Source organism: Aedes albopictus, chromosome 1 (genome assembly GCF_035046485.1).
Source record: "Aedes albopictus strain Foshan chromosome 1, AalbF5, whole genome shotgun sequence".
In the NCBI taxonomy this organism is placed as follows: domain Eukaryota; kingdom Metazoa; phylum Arthropoda; class Insecta; order Diptera; family Culicidae; genus Aedes; species Aedes albopictus.
The window spans coordinates 92,536,078-92,556,229 of NC_085136.1; the positions used below are offsets into that span (position 1 = coordinate 92,536,078).

Below are 20,152 nucleotides of genomic sequence, written 5' to 3' on the forward strand. Positions count from 1 at the left end.
TTTAACTTTACCCTAAATGCAACTTAAAAAAAAATCAAACTCGTATGATTAAGTTCCAGAAAGTATTGCAAATAACGTTCACTACTGGACTGCGCACTCAGTCTTCATAAATGCGAAAACATAAATAAAAGTGCGCGATTGCATTAAATCGAGTTGGTGTTTAGTACACTTTTTATTCGAACTTTGCAGTTTGAGTTTTCTGAAAACACCGGATTGATTTGATGCAATCACGCACTTTTATTTACGTTTTCGCGCTTGTGAAAATCTCTGCGATGATGAACAAAATGCGCAATATTGAGATAAAACCAAATAAGAAAAAAATACATAACAAATATAACCCTTTTTACGGTATCAAAGAGGGACCTTACTTTTCTTTCAGCTGCACTCCTCATCCACTTAGCAAGGTAAAATTGTAGGTGGTAGTCGTAGCTCTCCCCACTTCCGTTGGTCCTTTGTGTTTTTCCTTTTTCCAGTTTGTCGTTACACAAAAAAATAAAACGCACACACTCACACGCACTTGAACAAAACAGAGCGGAAAAGCACTTCTTTTGGGTATGTAGGTACGTTTCCTGCGTTTTTCTTTTCACTTTGATCCACAGGTTGCGCGTCGTCACAATTCACGTATTCGGTTGCACGAGGTTGCGTCTTTCACGGTTCACTTCCAGGCAAAATCTGAATGGATTTGGCCCACTCCCTGTACACTATGGAAATCACACTTGATCCGAGTTCCCGAACGCAGCTCCCGATTGTTTACAGAAATAGTTGCGGGAAGAGAATTCACACCGCTGGCGATCGCCAAAACACGCGCACTTTGTATGTAGCTCCGAGCATAAACTGTGCTGGGATCGCACGCACTAAAACGTGATCTTTCCTCTAGAGGTGCACTTTTCTCCCCAGTATCTCTGATCTGACGAAGATCGCGGGTTAAAAATAGACGAATCCGAACGATCCGAATGGCGTTTGCCCACCCGCGCACTGGTCGTGTTGTCCACCCGGAATAGTGTTTTCCAGCATCCGCTAACGACGGTGGACGTTCCACTAAGGCAAGGTGCAGCTACTGCCACCCGACGCGATGCCAGTTGGAGCCCAACTGTAGTCGTCGGCCGATGGCCATGATATCAGCGAAGTCGTTTTCCATCGTTTCATCCCTTATCCGCCACCAAATGGGGCGATAGATAATACATATAGAATGCCCACCAGAAACCGCGCGAGATCACAATGTGCCACTATTTATCACACTAGCGCTCTTCTACTCACGAGGTCGGTCAGCTTAACGAGCCGCCAGCGGCAGCCACTTTACAATAGGCTGTGAAAATGCATCCGTCGTCGTTGCTCTGTGAAATAATGCAATCACCACAACCACCATCCACTTGGACGAATCTCGCACTTTTCCAACCGAACAGCTCCCTCAATGTTTACACTCTGCGCGCGCGTTCCGTCGTCGTTTTCTCCGTTTTCTCCGGCTACAGCGTCATCGTCATAACACTTGCTTGCTTGCTACTGAGAAGTCGTCCACAGACTGGTAGACTGACTATGTGATGAATATGATTCCTCTGCTGCACCCTCGGCAGCAGCATGTAGCTGTGTTTTCCCGAAAAATGCGCGCCCATAGAGCATCATCACCAACACACAGTCATCATCAGCAGCAGCATCATCATCATCGACGTCCGCCGTAATCGTCGTCAGCATCAATACACTATACTGAAAAAGCAACAAGCTTTAGGTGATGGGATGCCAAAGTGGCGTGTTTAGGTCCGAGGGAAGCTACGTGAAGCCACGTGTTGTTCTGTGAAGTTCTTTTTAATTTTCAAGTCAACTTGTTATACCATTTTCAGAATCTATGACAAAAGGTCTAAATACATAAGGTCGAAGGACAAACGGTCGTATAGGACAAAAGATTAAATATACAATAGACCAGACAAAAGGAAGACTTGAAAAAAATATTGTAATATAGGAAAGAGTCTACTAAAACTTGCAAAACATTAACACAACTTGAAAGAGCAGTATATAAACAAAAGAAGGAAAAAATGACTATAAAAATCTTAGTAGCTGAAATGTATATAATTTCTATAACAGCACTATAATATTTTTCTAAATAATCAACAACAAAAGCTCAAATATTTTTTCTTATAAGTGTCTTATATTGTCTACTAAAATTTTTGTGCATTCGACTTTTTGTCCCATTCGACCTTTTGTCCCGTTCGTCCTTTTGTTTCATTCGACCATTTTTCGCATTCGAACTTATGCCCTATTCGACCATTTGTCCTATTCGACCTTTTGTCCCATTCGGCCTTTTGTCCCAATCGACCTTTTGTACCATTTGACCTTTTGTCCCATTCGACCTTTTGTACCATTAGAACTTTTGTCCCATTCGACCTTTTGTCCCATTCTACCTTTTGTCCCATTCGACCTCTTGCCCTATTCGACCTTTTGTCATTTCAACTTTTTGTCCCATTAGACCTTTTGTCCCATTCGACATTTTGTCCCATTCGACCTTTTGTCCCATTCGACCTTTTGTCCCATTCGACCTTTTATCACATTTGACCTTTTGTCCCATTCGACCTTTTGCCCCATTCGACCATTTGTCCCATTCGATCTTTTGTCCCATTCGACCTTTTGTTTCATTCAACCTTTTGTACCATTTGAGCTTTTGTCCCATTCGACCTTTTGTCCCATTCGACCTTTTGTCCCATTCGATCTTTTGTCCCATTCGACCTTTTGTCCCATTCGACCTTTTGTCCCATTCGACCTTTTGTCCCATTCGACCTTTTGTCTCATTCGACCATTTGTTCTTCGACCTTCTGTCCTAAGGCCGTTTTAGGCGTCATGACTATGACAAGGAGACCAGAACAAATTTTTTCGACAATTTTACTGTGATCCGTTTTGTAATTCCTTATTATTTATTGTATTCATGCTTATTGCTGCCGAAAATTCTCTTGTAAATTCCATGAAATTTGGCTACATTGAAAATTTATTCGGCGATCCCTTTGTGAATTACTTCGGTGTTCAACACTTTCTTCGAAAATTATTTCGATTATTTGTTTGGAAAATCCTTCAGTCAGTGTACGCAGAATTAGCCCCCGCAAGCGAAAAATAGGCAACAAGGAAGGCACGGCAACAACGCTTTGTTTTTTCGTTAGCAGATAATGACAAAATCGCTCCCGAGTTTGTTCACAACAAAAACGGTAGGAATATTTGTCTCATTCTATTCACATCGTGATTTTCGCATTGTTTTACAAGTGAAACTCGATTCTGAGGTGTGCAAGAGTCTTAACTCGTCCAAATGCTTATAAATTTGATGATGTGGGTCAAACATTTCAGCAGAAAAGCCGGAATATCGTTACACGCACGGCAAGTGATGTTTGTTTTATTGCTCTCATCGCCTGACATGCGTTTGTTGCCGAGCACCTTTGTTACCAACATGCACCGCTTAGGACAAAGCATTTGTTTTTCGGCGTGATCCGTTTTTCGTACCCTGCCTTCAGTACTTCCTTTCAAATCCTCCTCGAAAATTGCATAGCAAGGTTTTCCAGCAAAACTTTTGGAAACTTCTTATGTGTGATACACAAATTATGTCACGCAAAAATCAACTCCCCCTCCCTCTAAAAGCGTGACGTAATTTGTGCCCTGTCTTTCAGGCAATTAATTTGGATTTTTTTTTCAGAAAATTATATTAAAAACATAATTTCACAATTCCTTCGGTGTACTCTTTGGGATTTCCATGGACTGTTTTTTTTTGTCAATTTCTTTGGCAATTCCTTTACAATTTCAGTGAATTTCAATGTGGTTTGCTCAAAGAACTTACAAAAAAAAAATCGATTTCCAGAAGAATAGCCGAAGAAATTTTATAATGGGATTGTTTATGCAGTCAATTTACTGAAGAATTCTCCAAAAGATCCTGAAGGAAAACCCGAAGAAATTCCCGAAATATTTCCCGACGAAATAAAAAAATACGGTTCTTATTATTTTGAATAAACTGCAAACCCACCCTGCATCACGATATTCTGAGACAGATCGATTTTTTTTTTTTTCATGGAATGGCTGTATAAGAGTTGCCAGAGGAATTCCATAAGAAATTATGAAAGATCGGATGAATTTGGCACTCTCAGTCTTGACAATCAAACGATTTATATTATTCTGTCCAACGTTTCGGCCATGGGCTGTGGCCTTTTTCAAAGGAAAAATTGGTCTATCGTTTTTGTCCAGACAATTTAGGAGTGCCAAATTCATCCGATCAACATAATTTCAGTTGTTTGCCAAGAACAAAAAAATAAAATAAAATTATGAAAGAAATTAGCCAAATCCAATTAAAAAAAACAAAAATGTCGGAATATATCCCAAAGGAGTTTTCAAAGAAATTTCCGCAAGTATTCACAAAAAAATTTTCAAAAGAATTCATTAAAACAATGTGCTAGAAGTTTCGAAAGGAATTTCAAAAAAAAAATGTTTGAGGAGCTTCCTTAGAAATAACCGAATGATGTTGCAAAGACCAGACCATGTTATCGAAATTTAAGAATTGTTGAAGAAAACGTAAAAAAAATTGAAGGAGATGTCGAAAAGGTCGAAAAGGCGAAGGAATTTTCAAGCAAATCCAAAGGAATGTACGAAAGAATTCTGCAATACTTTCAGAATTATTTCGAAGATTTGTTTCAACGACATTAAAAAAAAACTTGCTGATAGTATTTCCAGAGAAATTACTGAAGAATTTCACAAAGAAATAATCGAAGATATGTTAAATTTTATTATTTTTTTCATTTGCAGGAATTACTTAAATGAAAGCTGAATAAATCTCAAAGATCTTGTTCGAAGAATTCCCACAGGTATCATGCAAATGATTCATAGAATAATTGCCGGATGAGATTTCAAAGGCATTGCCGAAGGTATTCAGAATGGCATTGGTCAAAAAAAAAACCAACGTAAATTTGTAAAAAACCGAAGGCATTGCCGAAAACATTTCCAAATAAATTTGCGAGGAAACTTTCAGAATCATTGTCGAATGTATTACCAACGTAATTACCGAAGGAACTGCCAAATGAATTGCCGGAAGAGTTGTTGAAAAAAATAAAAAAAAAAAACAATTACAACAAGAATTGCGAGAGTTGAAGAGACTACTAAAACGATTGGCGAAGGAAGTAACGAAAAAAAGAAAAAAAAAATTGCCGCTGAAATAAAAAATCTCAATGAACTCCTAGAGCAATTGCTGGAAAAATTTCCACAGTAATTACTGATAAAAGTTTAAAAGGAAGTACCGGAAGGTGTTTTGTAAAAATCTTCAAACTTACCTATTACCAAAGAAATTCTCAAAAAAATACCGAAGGAGATCCAAATAAATTACGTATCTGTCAAAGGATGCAAATTCTTAGTGGAATTCAAAGGAACAGTATTTAACGCGATTTTCTTTTTTTTACAGATATTCCCCTAACAAGCCCAAGTTAATCATCATCAAAGAAATTTGCCAATTGCAAATGAATTACTGAGGAACTTCCAAAAGGAATCTTTAGGTGAATATATAACGAAGCCACATCTCAAATTTTCAAGAGCACAAATCTGAGAAACCAAAAGACGGATTGCGCTGAAAAGTTGATCGATTGGTGACCCGCTGGTGGTCACCAATCGATCAACTTTTCAGCGCAAATCAACCCTCTGTTCTTCAGATTTGTGCTTTTGAAAATTCGAAGTGTGGCTTCGTTATTTACTTATTCACCTTAATTGAAAAATAAATGACAAAACTATTCCTTTATAAATTTCCGAGAGTATTCTTTGAGAAATTGTCGGAGGAATGTACGGCTAAAACACATATTTCTTGTATTATTCGTACAGGCCACAGCCGAGCTTCGGAACCTCTCGGAACATATACCTTTCAGGAATTCCCTTAGGAATTTTCCTTGGAACTTCCACAGATTCTCAAGAAATTTCACAAGCAATTTATCTTGAAACTAGTTCACGGGTCTCCGAAGAAATTCCTTCCACAGTTCGTCATGAGATTCCCCAACGGATTCATTGGGAAATTCATTCGAGCATTACTACATGAGATAATGCTTGTGTTCCTGCATGCATTTCTTCAAACATCCCTTTACTCTCGAGCAATCGCGCTGTTGTATTTTGTACAACACGCTGAAAAAAGCTCGCTGAGTTTATACTCAGCAATAGTGTGGTGCTGGCGGTGGGTGCAAACTGCCGGAAGGGTCAACAATTTCTACATAATCAATGTCAGAATTTCTTTGGGGTTTCTTCATAAATTGTTCCAGGAAATTCACAAGAAATTCTTTTAGGACTATCTCATTAAACCCTTTAATGAATTTCTCTATGAACTTCTCAAATTTCAAATTCAATTCGAGAACTTTTTCACAAAAAAATCGGAGATCCTTTCATAAATTCTTAAAATATTATTTATTTAGTGCTTTCATTGGGCATTTATTTGGAAATTCCTCTAGAAAATTCTAAATAGATTCTTTAAGAAGTTCCTTCAGGGATGTCCAATACTTCTTTCGGGAATACCAGAACTTGACATTGCTTTGAATTTATTCAGACCTTCCTTCAAATATTTCTTTAGATTTTTTCCCCAAAGATGCTCTCAGCATTTTTCAAAAATTTTTCAAGAAATTTTCAATTTCCCTCTGCAGGTATTTGCAAAAGGTTTTCATGTTCTTCCAGTTTTAATTTCCAATATTTCTTTTTTTTTTTTTATTACTTCGGTGGTCTTCTACAGAATTCCTCCGTGTTTTTTTTTCGGTTTCTGCAGGATTTCCTTCGTGAATTACTCCAGGTAGTGATTTTGGGTTTTTGGTCTATAACCCATCATATACTGTATAAGATGTTTCTGAGAATTCCTACAGTGGTATATCCAGGAGCCTAGCTAGGATTTCTCCAAGGATATCCCAGAAGTTAATTGAAGAGTTTATTCAAGAATTCCTCCAGTAGCTTTGTCTGAAATTTCTTTAGACATTGTTTAACAGATACTTCAGAAATTCCTCTACGGATTTTTCCTGGAATCCCTCTAGAAATTTCATAAGAATTTTACCTGGGAATTACTTGTAGGGATATGGAAGCCTCTCATGTTTTTTTTTCTTCTTCTGAGAATCAGAGGGGTATCTTCAGATGCTTCTTTAGATATTCTTCCAGGCATTATGCTAGGCATTCATCCAGGATTTCCTCTGGACATAACTTCAGGATTGTTTCAGGAACTTTTACCCTGGAATCCCTTCAGAAAACTTCCTAAAATTTCTTCTATGAGTTTTGAACGGTATTTCCAAGTGTATTGTTAAGGAATTTCTTGAGACAATCCTCCAAGGATGGCTAAGAAATTCCTTCAGGGATTCCTTAATGAATCCTTCAGTATTTTTTTGTTTAATTTCTAGAAAAGCATCCAAAAAATCTCTGGAGGAATATCTGATCAAATTCAGCGGGAATTTCTAAGAACATCCCAGAAGATGTTTCCGATGAAACCGCGGGAACAATTTGTAACACTTGTTTACAGCATTTTTGAACTCGGTAAGCTGATGATCTTTTTTGGTGTAGAATCATGCCCTGAGTTCGAAAACGCGAAGGAAAAAAATTACAGTAGAGCGGAAATTTTTACGACTTTCCATACATGGTTGATGATTTGAAATCGATTTTTGTTCTATTTTTAAGCAAAGTCGCTCACTTCACACATCTCATTCTCCATAGCCAATGCTCCGATTGAACTGAATTTTTTACTGTAACTCGTCTACATATGATATGCCAAATAAACGTTGAGAATGAATTTTTAAATTGTTTTTTTTTCTTATTGAAAAAAATACATTTCTTCATATATTTTTGGAAAATTTGCTAAAATTTAAGGAGATCGTCCCCAAAATTCGCCAATATCTTGAATTTCATCAATCTGACGCAAAACCTGCATTCATGATCGAATTGTATTATATTCAGCTTTTAATTTATGGAACAGATTTAAATTTCGTTGAACAAAACACAATATATTTGAATTTTATTAAATTCTATATTTTAAAAAGTTGTAAAACTCAAAAACTGTTCTACTTTAAATATTTTGAAGCACGGTTTAGAAATCAGCGCTAAATTATGCTTCAAAAATTTTAGTCGTTGAAGCAAGTTCAAGACTTTCGTTTTATTTTGTAAACTATTGTAATCAAATTCTTAAAGAAATTTTTGCAGGAATTATCAAAGCATTTTTCAGAGATTTCTTGGAGAAACCTTGAAAAGAATTCCCATAAAAAAACCATTAGGACTTGTAAAAAAAATAATAACAATTACTGAAAAACTTTGTGAAGATTTCGAAGAAATCTTTTGCTGGAATTCCTAAAGAAATCCCTAAAATTCCGAAGATAAAAATAATAAAATATAAGTAATGTAATATAAAAATAAATAAAATATAAAATAAACAATAATAAAGGAGAATAAAATACCTCCTCGAGGAAATTTCAGAAGGAATCCCAGCAGGATTATCTTGATGAGATTCTTGAAGGAATTTTAAGAAATCCTAGAAAAAAAAAATCAAAGGAAGCACATTTGAATGACGCTCTGAAGAAATATCTGATGAAATCCCAGGGAAATTCGTGAAGAAATCTCAAGAGGAATTTCTTTAGAACTTCCTGGAGAAATACGTGGAAACATTTCTTAGGAAACCCTTGGTGTTACTGGTCCAAACTAAGAAAAAATTCAGCAAATCCTTTAATCAATATCTTGGATGATTTTCTGAAATTTTGGAGTATTTCTGAAGAAACGTTTGGACGAATTTCCGGAAAAAATCCTGCAGGAATACCTGAAAGAATACATGGATAAGTGTCTGCAAAGATCCCTTGAAAAAAATCTTGTGTAAATTCTAAAGGAATTTGAAATTCGTATGTTTTTTTTTTGAAATAAATTTCTTTAAGAATCCGGGGAGAAGTTATTGGAGAAGTTTTGGAGAAATGTCGGGTAAATGTCAAAGGAAATATGCAAAATTATTTGGAGGAAATCCTGGAGAAATTCCTCTATAAACTCCAGCATAAATCTCTGGAGAAATTCCTGTCTGAATCACTAAAACTAGTACAGTGGCGTTTCGGTTTTATCACTAGTCGTTTTAATCACTATTCGCCCAAATTCACGGTTTTCTATTCGATTTTATCACGATTTTCGTTTCGTTTTTATCACAATTGTTCTAAAACATTCCGAAATCAATATAAAACCAATACAGCTTTGCCCAGTCCATCAAAACTGCTAAAAAATGTGAACTACGACTCATATATTTTGCAGCTGAACGATTTTGAATAAAAAAATTACATTTTTTTCTCGTTTCACCAAATTCACGGTTTCGTTTATATCACGGTAATTTTTTTTTTGATCGTGATAAAACCGAACAACTACTGTAATGCAAGAATCTCCTGAGCAACTCGGCTAGATTTTCCGAGTGAATCTCACTTATTCTCTCCATTAGAAATCTACAGTTTCGAACAAAAAAAAAACCAAAGCCGTCTTCCCATTCAAACTAGTCAACTTTGGATTGCCATATCTCAGTTATTTCTCAACCGATTGTTTTCATTTTTCTGTGACGAACTACAAAACATTTCAATTTTTATTTTTTTTTTTAAAGTGAGGCAATAAGTATGATAATAAAAGTTTTGTATTTTTTTTTTGTCTTGGTGCATTTTAATTGGGAAAATTAAACCTATCTGTAACATTTATAACAATACTTATGGCCTCACTTTTTCAAAAGTTTTAAAAATTGAAATATTTTGTAGTTCGTCAAACAAAAATGAAAACAATCGGTTGAGAAATAACTGGGATATGGCAATCCATAGTTTACTAGGATGTACGGGAAAACGGTTTGGTGCATTTTTATTGTCCGATACTGTACCTCAAAGATTTTTTGGACAAATTTCCGGAAAATCACGAGAGGATACCTGAGGAAAGCCCTGGAGAAAATTCTGGAGAATTATATATTTTTTTCTTCATTAGTACAAGTATTCATTATGTACACATTTGTAAATAGTTTCCAAACATATTATATGTGATTACGATGAACAACACCGTGAACGTCTGTTAGGAGAAATATCCACAGATCAAGGCAAGCGCCAGGAGCGCTGTTTCCGAACCTGTTTACGGATATGCTTCTTGGCGTTGACAGGGTCCTTGGGCAAATTAATAGCGAAAGGATTACCCTATTAGGAAGTTTTGAAGGAATCTCCAGAGAAATTTCCGAATTAGTATGTGGAAATTGTTCTAAAGAAATCCTTGAAGAGATATCTGGATAAATCATTGATTTTCTCGCTGAAAGAATTTCTTAATCAGCCGTCATAGGCGCCATAGTTTTGCCCCTCCCCCAATATTTGGCGATTTTGACATTTTCCCATACAAAAAATCAGAAAAACCAGGCAAAAAAAGATTAGCACGATCGAAATGAAACCAATCTAGAGTGCGGTGCGGTTATGAGATTAACAGTTATCAAACAACCACAGCTTGGCAGAACAAAGTTTGCCGCGACAGCTAGTATCAAATAATTATTATATTATGGAACGTACTTTCCGATAAATATCCATCCCTATGTCCAGTGGTGATGTGATCCAAATCGTCGCGACGCGGGCAGAAGGGGCTCTTATCACTCTTATAAAAAGAAAATGTATATTATTGAAACTATACTCTAGGACAATGTCTCCCAAACTTTTAGGAGGTATCGCCCTCTTGGAGCTTTTAAAAAAACATTTCCGCCCCTCTAGGTGAGATTAAATAAAGCATGTATCCGCAATAATCGGGACACAGAAGTATGGCTGTATTTCTCGCAAAATTTCATCATCTTTTATCAATTGGTTTGAAAGCTACTGGTGTTGATAGGGGTGAGTGTAAGTGAACATTTTTCGTGTTATTCATGTGCGATGTTTGCCTATTCATAACTTTTGAATTTCTCTGCCAATTTTCATGAAATTTTCACAGAAGGTAGTTGATTATGATTATGCGTGAGAAATTTGATGATTATTGGTATAGTACTTTCAATAGTACAATCGAAACAATAAAGGGTGCTGACTATTTGCTGTCTAAGGGGCTAAATCACGTTCAGTCCCAATACATGTTTCGACTATCATATTGATGATAGTGCATCGATTTTATTGAAGTTTTTCCTATGCAAAAAATGTAGATTAAGAGGTTTTTGTTCAAAATTTCGGCCATTTACTTTGCCAAATTCAAAAGTTATAGCGCTGACAAGCAAAACAAGGGGCTATACAAAATTCAATGGCGCGCATTCCACTGTTTCATTGCTACAACAAAAAGTACTGCACCAATTCACATGAAATTTTGTAGGTGAAATGAACATATCTTAAGATGTTTTTAGGCCAAATTTGAGCAATTTCAATGTATAAATTGCAAAGTTGCAGCTGTATTTCTGTGTCCCGATTATTGTGGATACAAGCTTTATATCTATGGGTAAATCCAACGGAAGCTAACGATCCCTCCGCATCTGGTGGCAGGAATGAGGACCCTATGAAAAACGTGGCTCCGCCAAAATTTGCCATGGCGCAGCATAGGCAAAATGCACTTTTTTTCACTTTTTCGTATCGAATTCCGCATCGTAGAGAAACAAACGAGCACTTTTTTGAATAAAAAAAAATCATTCTCTTTCAGTTGCGCTTAGATCCGGTAGGTACTTACGAACAATTTATGTGATTAATTTGAGGAGCTCTTGCTATGCCTCCGGAGGGCGATCTTCCGGATTTTTTGTTAGCTGACCAATCCAAAGTCTGTCGGCGTGGGCAGCAAGAATGATGATCATGGAAGCCATTGCAAATGCAAAATAGCAACTTCTAGAGCAAAAAATGAGTAAAATTTGACGATAAAAAATTGACTTTTTTATGTAAACAAACGATTTTCTCCTTATCTCACCAAGCGCCTCTACAATTGGGGGTCATCTGGATTAGCCTATAGTAAAAGGCTGAAACTATGCCTAGCTGAAGCCCTCACACTCTGAACCATGGTTGAAATTTAAATGAAATTTTATTATGAGAAATTTCAAATACTTGCAATTTTTATGTCAAATTTTACATGAATCTTATATTGCAGACTACATCTCAAATTGGACTATCACACTTTTTTTGGTACGCCTAAAAAGTGTGATAAAAGTGCACATTTGCCTCGGATCGTCTCGACGTCTTCGGTGCACTTATTCCTCCATTTACAAGGAATAAGTGCACCGAAGACCTCAACTCGATCCGACGTGACTCTGCGTTGCAATCACACTTTGAAGGTATGAGCACACTATTGTGTCAGTCCAATTTGGGGTGCAGTCAGCAATACCCAATATTTATAAAATAAAGGCTGAAGTGTGCAGAAAAAAATGATCGAAATGTCTTGATAATGATCGGCATCCAGTGCTAGTGAAAATGGTCAAGCAGTCAACTGAGAGTTTCGATATTTTCCAGCTCTACCTTTATCCACCTTTAACATAACGTCGGTACGGTATATAAGCCATCAATAAGCTTCCAAATTCGATTATGCTTTTGATAAAATTCTTGCTTTTCTGAATAAGGCTGACACAAATTTCGATTTTCTTCTGTGTCAACCCCCTATTATCCTAGGAAAATTTTGGTCGGAATGGATCATTGAAGCCGACTTTTCTGCTACTCACCGCATCAAAACAAATGCGCCACCGTATATGGACGGTAACACAGTCGAGTTACGGCAAACACACAAGGCTACGGTGGCGCCATCTGTTTATTCCATAGAGGCCGTTTTAGTTATTTTAGTGATCCATTCAACATTTTGAGGAAAGGCACAAAAAAGAAATCAAAAAAATTTTAAATTTTAAGGTAAAATAAGAGTCTCCCAGAAAATTCTTTAAAAAATCCGATGAGTTCAGCCATTTTGCTGAATTGCTTGGGTATTTTTTCATAAAACACATTTATTATTTATCACCTCTCAACTGAAGAGTCAACGACCACTGTGACAAAAGAAGAAAATGAAATTTGTTTCGTTCTAGAGTGTTCTCAGGATTCAGCAACACTTCGGTTTACGTCGACGTAAAAATCTTGAGTACATATTCGACGAGAAAGGCACTATGTATCACCACTAGGTGGATTAATATGTTCTTTTTTCCTTTTTATCGTTTTTGGTAATTTCTGCTATCAAATTATTTCGTTTATTCTCATTTTTAGTACTTCGAGATTAACTTTTCAAAAGGGCGTAAAAACTTATTAATTTATACTAATTTAAAAATTTATTCGATCCGTTATTTAGTTTCCATACGGTGCCGGTGCCGGTGATTATTGAAAAAAGTGATACAGATTTTTTTTTAATCATGTGGCATCCCTGGTTACAATCCACCCACGTAACATTTAGTCTATGCAACCCTCTGGATGAAGACAGTGTAGTGTCTTTTTTAATTTTAAGAAGTGTTCTCAGAATTGTAGCCAAATAGGTACTCTTTGAAATTCGTGCAGCATCTGTGACGATAACCTGAATCTATCCACAAATGCAAGCAACGATATAAACTCATTTCTTTCAGAACATGTGATGAAAACAGATTTTTAAATATGTTTTGTAAAAGCTTCAGAGTTCTAGAAAATATTTCAAAACACAGACAGTAGTTTCAATATACTTAGATAGAACTACGATTATTATTCCAAAAACTTTGGTAGAAATAAGGAGTTACCTCATTCCTACAAATAATTTCAATAAATTCAATAGTATTTGTAAATTTCCAAAATGTTTATTAAAATAATTTGGCATAAGTTCAGTATGGCATACAGTATGTCCCATAAAAAAATGCGAAAATTTATTTTTTTCGTTTTCTAATAATTTTTGGTGCAATATTGATAACGAATCCGTCCTTTTAAAATAAAGCTACAATAAGGAGGTGGTTATCATACAGGATATGTCAAATTTGTTTCAAAATATTGATTGGTTACGTACATACGATGCCTCATAGTTGCCTACAATTTCTAAAATAAATCAATTTTTCCTCAAATTATTTGAGCTTAACGATTTTGGATGGAAGCTTTTCAATGCATAGGAATCACGCAGAAATAGGCACTCTTGAAAATGCCCATGTTTAGAAAACTGTTTGAAAACAATATCAGATGCTGAGGAACCAAATACTAAAAAATGGGCATATTTCAAAAGTCGTGTATTAGATTGATCAGCTTATAACTTCACACTGTTTGAAAATAAATGAAGATAATTTCTTGCTAATGAAGTTTCATAAACCTACGTTCATGATAGACTCAAACACGTAGTACTTGAAAACAGTTTGATGCATCATACATATTATTTTCTGAAAATTTTGATTTGTTGTACACTACAATTTTCTGTAAATGTCCTATAATTTAAAAGACAGAAAATTTTCTTATTTGTTCAAACCACCAACGGACGCCTAAATACTTTGTCAAGCTATGAAAGTGCTGTTATTGAAATAAAACTCAATTGAATGTGACTGAGAGCAATTTTAAGAAATTAACAGCCTTCAAAAACGGCCTCTGAGGCGTGGACGTTTTTGAGATACATATGTTCAACATTATTTTTTTCAAAGATTAATGATTAAAATTACTAAATGTTTCTATGTCATTGTTAAATCAGTGTCTAGACTATATAATCCAATAGATAAATGCATGGTTTATCGATTGGAAGCAGGTGAACCCAATGCAAAATGTGAATTTAGATAATAAAACACCCCTGTTTTAGACCTCCCTGAAGAAGGCCCAAACCAAGGGCCGAAACGTCGGATGTAATAGAATCACCCCGCTCATAATTTTCCGGACCGAAAAGCCAATTGTAGAGGGATAAATTCTGTCTTCTAAAACTTTCGCATTTTTTTTATGGGACATACTGTATATTACAATACAGCATACACTTTTGCGACCCACATAAAATCAGAGCACGACCCACCAGTGGGTCGTGAGTCGTGAGAAATGCTGCTTTTAGTTCTTTCATATTTTTGAAATTCTGTTAGAAATCCATTTGTTAACTAATCATAGGAAACGTCATGGAGCTCTCTCAAATTTGAAATATCTTTGATATGTACTTGTTTCTGGATTTTGTTTGAGAACCTCTCCCAGTGTGCTTAAGGGGTTCCTCTAGGTACCAATTCTTCTAGAAACTGCTCCGCCCACAGTATTCATAGTTTTATTAGAAATACGTTCTTTTATCTGGGAGCTCCTCCTGATATTCGCTTAATAAATACTGCAGCACTTTATGATTCCACCAATTCTTCTATGATTGCATTTCTGTGCACACCTGCGTATTTCCGAAGATCCAGAATGGAAACAACAACGCACTCGTGTGGCAGCTATTTATTCCTGTACGTAATGCTCCAACATATAAATCTCTCAATAGTGAGTGTCGGCCGTGTTGTTTTTGGACACACACAAATCGATGGTCATAAAGATGAGACTTCAGTAGACGTAAAGAGGGAAAGCGGGAAAACAATCATCACCACCATCATCAGTGCGCACAAGTGGGAAAAGCGTGCATCTATTCCAGTCAGCAAGTGATACAGAGAACCCCCCGACTCTAGGAGATGATGTGAGGGAAAACTCTGCCCCATTACCAATACCGAAGTGGCTGCGTTGATTGTTGTGCTACCAACACCAGCGAAGGATATTTTCATTTCAGTAGGTGCTGCACACAGTCTGAGTCGGCTCGCCCAAGGGGAAGTGGAAATTCGGTGAAAATCCAGCAGGGTAGGGTGACCGTTTTCATCATTCCATGCATTGCAAGAACCTTTCCAGTCGCCTGGTCACACTTATCGGGCGGATCAAGCAGGCAGTTTCCCGCTTCATTTCCTAAGAGCGTGAAGCATTAGCTCACGATGCGATGGTGGTGCTATGATACGGCCGAGGCAGCATGCTAAAATTGGACACAGAACAAAGGATCCTTTTGCAGGAGGAACCTATACATAACCCCGCAGACAATTGCGAAGTCATGCGTTTCGGTGCATTGACTGTACGGGAAGACGGTCGGTCGGGGTTAGGTATCCATCCACTTTTATGTGAATCCTGCTACCCGAATGTTTTGTATACTTGATGGCTGTCGAGGTTATACTTAGCGGAGCAACATCCAATCTGGAGAAGGACGATAATTCTTCACCGTGCCCCGAAGGGATGGTCTCATTATCGTTTGAGGGATACGTACTAAGCTCCCATTTAAGCATGGCTTGTCTCAGAGATTGAAAGTGCCTTTTGAACAATGGCATACTTGTTGTTGAATAAATGTTTGCTGTATTTATCCGTCGAAATATTGCACTGTTTTGATTTTGAATGGGATTTTGACAATCACTGATTATGTTGTTTTCAAGTTCTCAATAAGAATCCTGAACCTTCAGGAGTCTATTCGAGATTTTTTCAAATACCGTCAAGTCACCATTCACCGTGGATCTAAGAAATGTTGAGATGAATAAAGGCTGTAATTTTACACCAATGTTATAAACAATGTTGGTACCGCTGTTTATTGCCTTTATTATAGATTAGAATTAAAGTAATAATCACAAAAGTAGAAATTTTTTCGCAAAAATGGATGATATAGTACATTTAGTAGAGGATGGGAAGGTCGCCAGATTCCGTGGTAGTAGGTACCCATTCACCGTGTATCAGAAGATTTTAGTGTAGTCTCGTAGCCGTGCGATAAGGGTCACCATGCTTCTAATCGCAACATGCCGTGGGATGAGGGTCCGATTCCCGCTCAGGGCGATGAAACTTTTCACGAGTATAGTTTCTTCTCTGATAAAGTTATCCACTGGTGCATGCTCCTTTTTTGCATTGTCTAGTGTTAAGTTTTGTTTCAGTTACAGCCGCTGGCTAAAGACGGTGTCCGTGTCTTTTTTCTTTTTATTTTTTTCATTTTTTTTCTAAGCATTTCTTCGAAAAATTGTCTGAAATTAAGTTCAACATTTACTCGAGAAGTTCATTGAAAAAATACCCAAAATTTGCTTCAGGGATTCCTCAAAGATTCCTTTAGGAATATCTCAAGGAGTTCATTTGGTAATTCCTCCAGCAATGCCATTGGAAATGTTTCTAGGCATTGATTGTATGGGAAAGTCTTTCATTAGTTCCATTGGGAATTTATTGGAAAAATTATCTTCAAAAGTTCCAGGAGTTCCTTCAGGGTTACTTTCAGGAGTTTCTCAGAGAATTTCTCCAACACTTTTTTTTAAGTTTCTTCAATATTTCGGTAGTTACCTCATGCATTTCAAAAGTTTCCTCAGAAATTTCTCCATCGATTACTCCGGCATGTCCTTAACCCAAAAGCAGGGACATAATTTGAGCATTTTTGTATTTTTCTCGCTTGGGCAATACAAATTTTATATTTTTGGCTGATATTTAGGACTGTTTTGTAAATCTCAAAACGGTTTTTAGAGTCTTAAGCGTATTAGACACATTCTACGGGCCCCGTATCATCAATACCAATTTTTCAAAGTCGAGTTATGGCATATTTGACATTTTTATCACATTCTACATTACTTTTGTCATCCAAAAATGTATTCGACATGATATTAGTGTTACAATAAATATAAATTGAATGACGATTAAGATTAACATTAAAATTCGTGATTTTAAGTCTTTTAGGCACACTTTTCATCCAAACTATCGTATTTTAAACACCAACACACTGATTTTTCAAAATTCTTCCATCATTTTTAGATAAATGTATGTAGATTTTTTAGCATAAAAAGATTTTTAATCGGAAGACTTTACAACTCTGAAATATGGCTGATCATAGTATGGGTTTTTATTGCGTTGTAACGTCACGAAAAATCAACATTTTTAAATTTTATTCAAATATGGAAAACGTTACAAAAATTAAATTTTGTATGCTCTTTGTACTCGAAAAGATCTTTCAAATGAGACTAAAAAAAGAAAATCGGTTCACGGAAGCCTGAGTTTCACCTGGTTGAAGTTTGCGTTGTAACGTCACGAAAAAAAGTTCTGTGGAAAAGACCAAATCTTCCTGGCTTGGACGGCTTCTGAATTGGACAAACGTAGTTCTATATTCAAAACAGTTTCGTTGTCGTTGTGTATGAGCTCCTTTTCGAGATATCGTTTATAAATTGCGTACCATTGCCGGTTAATAAACTACGTATACTTTTGAAGGACGGGGGAAATGGTGTTTGGCCAAAATCTACGATGTAATTGTACTGCGATATTGTAAATTTTTATAATCGTAATCTAATACCACTCAAACCAAAAATTGCTGTGATATGAGTGGCCAACAGACACACTGACGAAATTACAAAGTTATTAAGTTGGTCAAAGACTTACAGTTGATGGATAGTTTGAGAGAGAACTTACAAATTTTAAATTTCATACATCTCAGGATCCCTTTTACATAGAAATACGATTTCTTCGGCAAAGTTGTTTGGTAAGTAATGGACTTGCAGTTGATTTACCAATAGCGAATAGATACGAGATTTTGCCACTAGAAGACGTTAGTTCCATTTTGCAAAAGCAGAGAATTAGGTCTATTTGTCTCTGGAATCACATAAATTGATGCCCCTAAGTGGTATGCAGATCCTCAGGTATGTCTTTGGTTCAATAACTGCCCGCACATCTTAAAGCGTTTTAAATTGAATCAATGACATTGCATAAATTATTGAGAAAATGTTTAATTCGACGGCATGATTAGTTTTATGCTGCAAAATCTAAATATCTGGCTGTGCGAAGTATTGAATATCAACGGTTTAGTCTTTGGGACAAAATTAGATGAATATGGGTGGTACTAGGCCGAAGATGGGTACCATTAACCTTCATGAAGGAGTTTTCATACTGCTGTTAGCAATAACTTGGCCCTCCGAGCCATTTATCACAAAACGGATTTTTAATAGAATAAAGTTGCTCTTGGAGCAGTCAAAATAATGCAATAATATATTCACAAATTCGGGCAATTTTGTCCGATTATTCTGATTAAAAAATGATGTGCATTTTCGTGACGTTACAACGCGAGCAGAACCTTGTTTGAAACTGAACGTGCGTTGTAAAGTCACGAAATGTAAAAGTCAATTATCCAAAAAACGAATCCGAAATGTAAATGTTTTATTTCACTGCATTGAAGAACAAACCAATAAATTTCAATGGTGGGAGAAAATTTCGAGCAAATTTTTCAAGATATTGGTTGCGCGGTAGAGGGGGTCGAATTCTAGCGCGTTGTAACGTCACGCTACAAATACGCATTTTAAACAAGTTTTTCTAATGAAAACTATATATTAAACAGGTCAAACATATCGGAAATTTTACAAGGAATCTGAATATGATAAAATATTTTGAGGTTTACAGTCGTTTTTATGAATTAAAGTACAAAATCTGGCTACGGATGCGTAGAAACGTTGTAACGTCACGGTAGAATGTGCCTTATCTCGACAGCTTGATGAGTTATATGCTGAAAAATTTAAATATCTGGCAGTGCAAAATAACGGATCTCAGCGCGCTAGTCTTTGGAACAAAACTAGAAGAATATGGGTGATACTAAACCAAAGATGAGTGCCGGTGTCATTAACCTTCATGAAGGAGTATTCATACTATTGATAGCAATAACTTGGCCCTCCGAGCCATTTATCACAAAACGGATTTTCAATAGAATAATGTTCCCATTGAAGCAGTGAAGATAATGCAATGATAAATTCACAAATTCGGGTAAATTTGGCTGATTATTCTGATTCTAACATGATGTGCATTTTCGTGACGTTACAACGCGAGCAGAACCCTGTTTGAAATTGAACGGACGTTGTAACGTAACGAAATGTAAAAGTCGATTATTCAAAAACAAATCCGAAATTTAAATGTTTTATTCCATTGAATTGAAGAACAAACCAATAAATTTCAATGGTGGAAAAAAAAATTCAGAATATCATAAAAATCCGAGCAGATTTTTAAAGATGTTGGTAGCGCGTTGGAGAGGGTCGGATTCTAGCGCGTTGTAACGTCACGCTACAAATACGCATTTTGAACACGTTTTTCTAATGAAAACTAAATGTTCAATAGGTCAAACATATCAGAAATTTTACAAGGAATCCGAATATGAAAAAATATTTCGCGGTTTACGCTCGTTTTCATGAGTTTATAGAGGAAAATCTGACCACGAATGCGTCAAAACGTTGTAACGTCACGGTAGAATGTGTCATAAACATTTTTTAAATCATTGAAAAAACAATGTTTTGGTCACCTTTCAGATGTTATCGTTTCTTCTGTATTGAATCGCAACA

The 20,152-nt window shown here is 36.3% G+C and overlaps 1 protein-coding gene across 5 annotated transcripts in view; it reads right to left on the reverse strand.

Annotated features, from left to right (window-relative positions):
* LOC109427367 (proton channel OtopLc) overlaps positions 1-20,152 on the reverse strand; it is a 185,963-nt gene that overhangs the window by 156,657 nt on the left and 9,154 nt on the right. Inside the window, exon 1 of one of the 5 annotated variants that reach the window (XM_062845020.1) lies at positions 369-1,484. The exons of 1 other annotated variant lie outside the window; for it this stretch is intronic. The gene's annotated coding sequence lies outside the window, so the exon portion shown is untranslated. Of the gene's footprint in view, positions 1-368; positions 1,485-20,152 lie in introns of those variants that run through there. 3 more of the 5 variants (XM_062845022.1, XM_062845023.1, XM_062845024.1) reach the window with 3 other exon arrangements.